The 7,266-nt window shown below is 48.1% G+C and overlaps 2 non-coding genes and 1 pseudogene across 2 annotated transcripts; 1 reads left to right on the top strand and 2 right to left on the bottom strand.

Annotated features, from left to right (window-relative positions):
* Positions 1-852: 852 nt before the first annotated feature.
* On the bottom strand, positions 853-924 carry TRNAE-CUC. Its single transcript has one exon. It is a non-coding gene; the product is annotated as a tRNA-Glu (tRNA).
* A 46-nt stretch (positions 925-970) lies between these two features.
* LOC100685141 lies at positions 971-5,564 on the top strand (annotated as a pseudogene).
* Positions 1,161-1,266, bottom strand: TRNAL-CAA. The gene is made up of 2 exons: positions 1,229-1,266; positions 1,161-1,206 (listed from the first exon to the last, which is right to left on the bottom strand). It is a non-coding gene; the product is annotated as a tRNA-Leu (tRNA).
* Positions 5,565-7,266: the final 1,702 nt, after the last annotated feature.

Below are 7,266 nucleotides of genomic sequence, written 5' to 3'. Positions count from 1 at the left end.
GCCCAAGGAGAAATGAATACTTTGAAAAACAACAAATTAGGTATAGAGGCTCAGATTATACAAATGTTAAGAAAATAGAATTTAAATGTGGTCTAACTGTTCTTATTATCACAATATATTGTTTTCTACAGGCATTACAATAGGAAAATGAACAGTGAAAATTCCTAGAAAAAAAGCTTTTTAAAAAGAAGCTATAAAAGATACTTGGGGAACAATTGGGAGAAATCTGAATGTGAACTGGCATCTGATGTGTTAACTTGAATAGCGCAATGAGCTCTGCAATTGTCACACGGGTGGCAGGCTGGGGATGCAAGAGAGAGAGAAATGTGGCAAAATATTAACCAGGGTTGTATCTAGGTAGAGAGAATATCTGTGTCTTTTGTGTCATTTTTAAAAATTTTTTAAAATTTATTCATAAGAGACAGAGGCAGAGACATAGGCTGAGGAAGAAGCAAGCTCCCTGCAAGGAGCCCAATGTGGGGCTCAATCTCAGGACCCCAGGATCACAACCTGAGCCTAAGGCAGACATGCAACCGCTGAGCCACCCAAACGTCCCTTGTGCCATTAGTTGAATTATTTAACATATCTTCAAAATAATAAGGTAGATGTTGGGATGAGGGAGATTTACCAGACTTCCCTAGATCCACAATTGCCTGCGTCACTGTGAGCAGCTAAGATCCAGGTGACCCGTCCAGGTTCGGGGCAGCCCGGGGGCGGCGCCTTGCCTCGGTTAGCGCTGCCTCCAGCCGGCGCATAAGACCTTGCCAGACGCACCGTTCACTTATCATAACGCCTTTCTGCCAAAACAGAAAAGCTACTGGGTGTATTTTGAAGGTGGAAAGAAAACATCCATTCCCTGACCGGGAATCGAACCCGGGCCGCGGCGGTGAGAGCGCCGAATCCTAACCACTAGACCACCAGGGAAGGCACGCTCACGCCGCTCCCGAGGTGCTAGACCAAACATGTAGCGATGACGCGAGTCGGAGGGGAAGTGCGCTTGGAGGACTTTGGGTGCCTCCCCAGGCCCTCGCCTCCGCACGCCCGCAGAAAGGGCTGCGGGAGGACTTCGGCGACCTCAGGGTCTCTCGGGGGCAAAAAGAATCGCCAGCAGTCCCTGGGATGGTGTGGGGGTCCTTCAGGAGACGCACACAAAAGGTCTGTGTCAGAAGTGGGATTCGAACCCACGCCTCTATTCAGAGACCAGAACACCCGCGGGGAAGGTGAGCACCTTGAGTCTGGCGCCTTAGACCACTCGGCCATCCTGACACCCGGCGGGGAGGCCGGCTGCGCTGCACCCGCTTCCTGGGCGACCGCCGCCTCCGCCGCGCAGGCCGCCCGCCCTGCACTTGCGAGGACCGCGCGGCCGCTCGGCGCCCGGCGGCCCGGCCGGGTCTTCCCGCAGGGAGTCCAGCGAGCCGCTCCGGCCCGGCGCCCTGGGTCCCCGGCACCGGAGGGCTCCGACCGCGGCCGGCGTGCACCCCGCGGGGGCAAGAACCCGGCTGCGCTGCCCCCCGCTCCCGCCGCCCTGCGCTCCCGGCTGGGCCTCTGCGGGTGGAGCACGGGAGACACGCGGGACGTCCTCGCGGCGGGGAGCGCGGGCGAGTCCGTGGTGACCCCGCACGCCCCGCGCCCCCGGCCCGCGCCCGCGCCCGCTCCCGCTCGCACCGCCGGCGCCGCAGATGATGCGGAGACACTATTAAAGAAAGCGATGACTGTAACCATCCGAGAAAAGGAGTCCTCACGCGTGACCCCTGTTGAAACTCTATCAGGAAGGCTTTTTCTTTTCTTTTTTTTTTTTAATTTTATTTATTTATGATTGAGAGAGGCAGAGAGCCTGGCGCGGGACTCGATCCGGGGGCCCCGGGATCACAGCCTAGGCCGAAGGCAGGCGCTGAGCCCCTGACCCGCCCAGGCATCCCCCGTTAGGGAGGCTTTAAGGGCGGCCGTCGTGACAGGTGTAGGGACCACTGCAACGGGGGCTGGCCCCGGCAGGGACAGAAGTCGGACTCCATTCAGAATACAACAAAGAAAAGTGAAGTTTTCTAGCTAAGGAACCGGGGGGGGGGGGGGGGGGGGGGGGGGGGGGTCAGTGGATGGCAAAGGAGGCAGAGAAAACATCATCCAGGGTTAGGATTCTGGTTGCTGGATCTGACTCGGCCTGACACGATTCTTGCTGAAGGCAGCCCTGGATGATAAAGAGCACTTTGGGGAAGGGGGGGTGAGGAACCCCATTGGATATCCAGGATGATCAGATATCAAGGATGGGAGATTCTGGCTAAATTTATTTAGCAGGAATCCTGCCAAAATTGGACAATGCAGAGACAAACATGGAAGTCCAAAAGTCAGGCCTAGTAGAAGAAAAAAAAATCCAGGGAACACTTAAAGGAGTGCAAAGACAGCTAGCGTGCTTTAGCGGCCAGTGGGGAGGCCCCACTCCCCTGCTCCAGACTGCATCCCATTCAGTCCTTCATTCATTCACTGAGTCTTTACTGAGGGTCCCCTGAAAATACAGCAGTGAACGAACACAGAAGCCCTTGCCCTGGAAAACTGCTAGTGGGGGGAACAATCTGCACAAACAAATATATATGCTCGAGGAACAAGAGTAGGGTAGTGGGATAGCAGGTTGTATTTTTACACCGCCTTGGTCAAGTGAGTCCTGCTGAGGTGATTTGCTAAAATAATTTCATTTTAAAGATTTATTTATTTACGATAGACATAGAGAGAGAGGCAGAGACACAGGAGGAGGGAGAAGCAGGCTCCATGCCGGGAGCCTGAGGCGGACTTGATTCCAGGACTCCAGGATCGCGCCTTGGGCCAAAGGCAAGTGCCAAACCGCTGAACCACCCAGGGATCCCTAAAATAATTTTAAAAAGCAAAACAGGGACGCCTGGGTGGCTCAGCGGTTGAGCGTCTGCCTTCAGCCCAGGGCGTGATCCTGGGATCCCGGGATTGAGTCCCACGTCGGGCTCCCTGCATGGAGTCTGCTTCTCTCTCTGCCTGTGTTTCTGTGTCTCTCATGAAAAAATAAATAAAATCTTAAAAAAAAAATAAAAAGCAAAACAGGTGACTCTCACGCAAATATATGATGCACCCCTGTCAAGAGTTTATTCAGTTCATTTATGAGGGGCCCCGAATGTTGTTGCAATAACCAATTCAAATGAGATATTCAAGAGATTTTTTTTAAATAATCAGTCAACCAAAGGAATGTTGAAAAAAGATTGCTAACAGATGGAAGGGAGGTTAATATCCTAAAGATAAGTAATAAACTATGATACTTAAAGTTATGATTTCTACTTTGGGGTAATTTTTATTTTTTACTTATTTATTTTTTACCAGACAGAAATCAGGGGCATCTCTTGACATGTTTTATTTGTATTGCTATAAACAGGACTCTCTGGCCTTGCTCTCACACAGAAACCGTATGCATTGCGATCAGTTTCCCACAAATTAACCTCTATACCTGCAGAATTATAAAATAGCCAACTCAGTCAAAGGTGCCCATGGAATCAGTTCACCCCCAAAAGGTCTGCTAGGCAATGCTAAGCACTCCACTGTTAGGACACCTAGCATCCAAAAGGACAAGAGCTGGACAGAAGTTAAGCCGTACAAACAGATTTTATTCAGGAACTATTGCAGTAGGGGATAGGAAACCTCATCTAGAACTGGGCTCGATTCCAAATATAGCAAGGACAAGCAAGGATTTATAGTCAAGGAACAGAATGAGAGTCAGTGGATGGAAAATGAGAAGAGAGGAGAAGGGAGACTTGCTATACTGAGCTAACAGGGTTTCTGCTAAAGGCAGGCCAGCCATGAGATAGCACCTGGAGGATGGTGGGGGATGAGGAATTTGATGAGATAGGGAGGGTGATTAGATATCAAGGATGGAGGGATTCTCGATAAACTGACCTAGCAGAATTGTTAAAATTAGACTCTGTGGCTATGGGCAAACTAAGGTTCTGTGGCCCCAGTTTTCCTGTTCCCCACCCAGTCTGGACAACCAGGCAGCTAGCTACCTTTTGCCTTACAATAGCCTTGCAGTGAGTGTGGCTTCTAGCTCCGGCCCAGTGCCCATCTTGCCCCAAAGCACCAATTGTAGGAACTCTTCAATGCCTGAGATTTATGGTTCTAAAGAAAATTATGCACCCTTGCAAATATCAGCTGCTGAGAACCTCACATGGAGACCATCTCTCCTTTTCCTTCCTCCATGGATTTGCTTATTCAGGCCAGCCCTGATTCTTTCTAGTAAAACTAGTGAATCACTACCCACTTCTGTAGAGAGCACAGTGAAGAAGGAAGTTATGGCCCAAGGCAAGAAAGAGAAGATGTTCTCTCAGACCCAGCTATATGTACTCAATGACAGATTTCAGAGACAGAAATACCTCAGTTTCCAGCAGATGGGAGAACTTTCTAGCCTCCTGAACCTTAGCTATAAGCAGGTGAAGACCTGGTTCCAGAACCAGAGGATGAAATGACGGTGGTAGCAGAAAAACAACAACGTAAGAGTCGCAGGATAGAACGGTGTGTCTCGTAATAGCTCAGCGACTACAGAACACCCAGGCTTCTACTCCTATCACCGGGGATTCCTGATGCAGACTTCTGGAAACCTTCCAGTATGGAGCAACCAGGCCTGTAATAACCCAGGTGGGAGCAACCAGACCTGGAAAAGCCAGTCCTGGAGCAACTGTTCCTGGAATAGTCAGATCTGGTGCTCCCAAGCCTGGAACAACCAACTGTGGAGAAGAATCCCTGCTGCCCCAGATCCAGTTCCAGCAAGATTTTGTCAGCCATGTGGAGTCCATCTTAGAAAGCTGCTGGGGAAAGCCGTAAGAGAGCAAACTGTCAAGTATTCTAGTACACAGCAGATGGTGGATCTTTCTCAAAGTACTCTGTGACTATATAGCCTGAAGATGTGTGACAATGAATCTATGAATCAGTCTCAATTGGTGCTGTGTTACTTCTCTGAAGATTTGTCTTTTAGGTCCTGGATCTCTGCCTTGATGTTCCGTTTCCCTTTATGCTCATTGTGTCCACTGCGGAGGGGTGCGGGGGGTTGGGGCTTGCTTAGAGTCTAATCAGAGAGGTTTCAGTAGATCAGCTACTGTGCACAACATGATAAAAGATGTTTCTGGTTGTAGATAACTAGATAGGATACTAGCTTGAATATCTTTGGGTTCTAGAATCTAACTTCAAGAATAGGAAGTATAAGTGATGAATCACTAAATTCCACTCCTGAAACCAATACTCACTATATGTTAATTAACTTGAATAAAAAATAGAATAGGAAGTAAAAGCACAGAGATGTATGATGGATTATCCTTGTTTTCTGAGATTGAGAGGTTTTACTTGTTGATGACCTCAGTTGTTCCAGTGCTGTTTTTACTACAACTCCTAATTTGAAAACAAAAACAAAAACAAAACAAAACAAAAAACCCTCCTAATTTGTTCATTATTCTAGTCTTTGTAGAAAGAGGCTTTATATTTCAATGCATCATGATAATAATACCAGTTGACTGGTTGGTTTATAGGTTTAAGTACAAATAAATAAAATACCCACTTTACCTTTATTTTTATTTTTTTAAAGATTTTATTTATTTGAGGGAGAGAGATCACGAGCAGGGGGAAGGGCAAAGGGAGAAGCAGACTCTCTGCTGAGCAGGGAGCCCAATGCAGGGTTCCATCTCAGGACTCTGGGATCATGACCTGAGCCAAAGGCACTGCACCATTCAGGCGTCCTCTCCACTTTACCTTAAAAAATAATTAGACTCTGCTAGAATAGACATGGAAGCCCAAGGTCAAGGCCTGCCTGAAAAAAGGGCTCGAAGTGTTACTGAACCAAAGTGGGCCTGCCCCCCCAGTTAGTTACAGATAGAGATTACAGCAGGTGAAGTTGCCTTACGAGGCCATCTTTACTTGTACAGATAAGGAGATCACAGGGAATAATTTCCAAAGCTGTGTCTCGGGAAACCAGGGAACACAGGCTCCTTTAGGGTTGGGATGAATATGCAGAAGGGAATTTTAACTTTATAATGAGGCTGAAGAGATTGTTGGTCCCTCCTCCGGTACTTTCTGATTCATCTGGGCAGGCTCTCCCTCAAATGTTTCTTTCTCTGTTCCTGTAGTTTGTTACCTTGTCTCTGAAGCTAAGACTGACAGCTAGATAGAAGCTTCTAGTGGTTTAGTTTCTAAAAGGAAGATTGGCACTTCAACAAAAGCTCCTACTAGAAATTTCCTGAGTTCAGGGGGTCGGGCTTTAATGAGAGGAGCCTAAGTAAGTTAAGTCAGGGAGAGTGTTTATCAGTAGTTATCTATGTTGTCTATTTACAAGTTTTGGAGAATCATTTCTTATCACACTGATAAGACTGACTGAAGGGAAGACATGAGTGTGAGGACACAGGGAATGGTGTTTTCAATAATGCTTATGATACTATCCAACTTCTGTGGTGGCCGCTTGGCCTTCATGACCTTTAGGCCAGCTTGACCCCACTTCGCAGTCTCCCATGTGCCCCAGGGAGCTAACCGCCTTTCCTTAACATGTTCAATCTGCCTTCATTCCCACTGCCATGGCCAGAGAAAGCCCTGCTCTACCTGGGCACCTGCATGCAGCAGAGAAGCTTACATTCCAGTAGAGAAAGACCTAGAATAAACAAGATAAATATGGGAGTGATAAATATATGACAAAAAACTAAAGCAGAGAAAGAAAGGTAGAGAGAGATGCAGGTGATGAGGAAGGCCTCTCAGGATGTGCCTTTTGAACAGAAATTTGAAGACAGTCAAGGAGCAACCAGATGAAGTATCTGGGGCCAGAGGGCTTCCGGGAAATGGAAGAACAAATAGAAAGGCCAACAAAGGAGACACAAAAGTACAGCTGGAACTGGGTGAGAGGGACTGGTGCCACCTGTAGAATGACTTCATTGAGCAAAGAGGACAGTTTTGAGCCAAGCTGCGGTAAGGTATGGCCTGCTTTCTGATGATGCCTTGGCTACTGCATAGGGAATAGACATTTGGGTGCAAGCAAATGTGAAGCAGAGAGAGCAACTGAGAGGCCACTACAGGGCTCCGTGACTAAACAGTGCGGCAGCGAGCCAAGCAGTGACAGGAGAGTGGACTTCTGGATACATTTTGTTTGTTTTGTTTTGTTTTGTTTTTCTTAAGATTTTATTTATTTATTCATAGAGACAGAGAGAGAGAGAGAGAGAGAGAGAGAGAGAGAGGCAGAGACACAGGCAGAGGGAGAAGCAGGCCCCATGCAGGGAACCCAATGTGGGA

Source organism: Canis lupus, chromosome 16 (assembly GCF_011100685.1).
Source record: "Canis lupus familiaris isolate Mischka breed German Shepherd chromosome 16, alternate assembly UU_Cfam_GSD_1.0, whole genome shotgun sequence".
Lineage (NCBI taxonomy): Eukaryota > Metazoa > Chordata > Mammalia > Carnivora > Canidae > Canis > Canis lupus.
The sequence above is the reverse complement of the archived record's forward strand: the minus strand, read 5'-3'. Positions and strand labels throughout refer to the sequence as shown.